Genomic DNA, 1,126 nt, shown 5'->3' on the forward strand with positions numbered 1-1,126 from the left:
CCTCTTGTGGAGGTTTTGCAAATTTCGTTTTGTCATGCACAAAATATTTTTTTGCCCTATGTATCCTCATCTAGTCAAAATTATAATTTGAACTAATATGAAGTGAGTTCCCGTGAGTTCCCGCGCCCTATATTCATCGCGTGTGTTTAGAGCCGGCTTCAGCTTGTTGATGTATATAGCTTCGATAATCATTAGTTTTTCTACTGTCCGACAGGCGTCCAGAATTTTTCATTCAATGTCATTCGTGGCTCCACGACATTCAGCCAGATGTTGACCCAACTGTGAATCCTTCTTTTGATGTTCTGTTATCCTTGTGGTAACATGCCGGCTTGTTTGCCCAACATAGATGGATCCGCATCCATTAAATTTATTCTCATATACCACGTGGGATTTCAGGTCTCTATCGAAAGATGATTTCAGGATGGGGAGGCATGATCCGCGTTGGGGATTTTCCGCGTTGTAAAAAACCACTTGCAATTCGCATACTCTCTTCAATTTGCTTGCAAAGTTTTGAGTTAGGTTGCCTCTGTATTGTAGAAAAATAGTTGGCTTATCATAAGATCTAGTCTTGTTTTTTTTGAAGCTCTTTTGGTGTTGTTCTGAATTGGTCTTTACCGCCACTTATTACATTTTCTAGAGTCTAGTTCAGTATATATAATTGTTAGTTTTACTTTTTATAATATTGTACACGCAATACCATAGATTATTTGTATACTGGTAGAGGACTAGAATACTAGCAATAATTTGTGCTTAGTGTTTCAGGGTTTATGATAATCTTATAATGCAAATCAAAATTAATGTCGTAATAAACAACGTACTATGAGTATATTTTTGAATAGAAACAAGATAACGTCGTTTGCTGTTACTCTGAGTTATTGTGTTCCTTTTATATGTTCATATTTTACAACTCTTTTTCAATTTAAAATTGATAGCAATATTTTTCTGGTCAAAAATTTCTTTTAATGAGTTGAAATATTTCTCTGTGTTCTTTTTACGTGTTCCCAGTGTAATGATTTCCGGAAATCTTAGTAATATCCCGAATATTACCCCAGTAAGATCCAGAAAATATCCAAAATTGTTCTGGGATCTTTCCGGTAATTTATCGGAGATTGCAAGATGTGCTGAG

Source organism: Convolutriloba macropyga, chromosome 5 (assembly GCF_964194025.1).
Source record: "Convolutriloba macropyga chromosome 5, txConMacr16.3, whole genome shotgun sequence".
Taxonomy (NCBI): Eukaryota; Metazoa; Xenacoelomorpha; order Acoela; family Convolutidae; genus Convolutriloba; species Convolutriloba macropyga.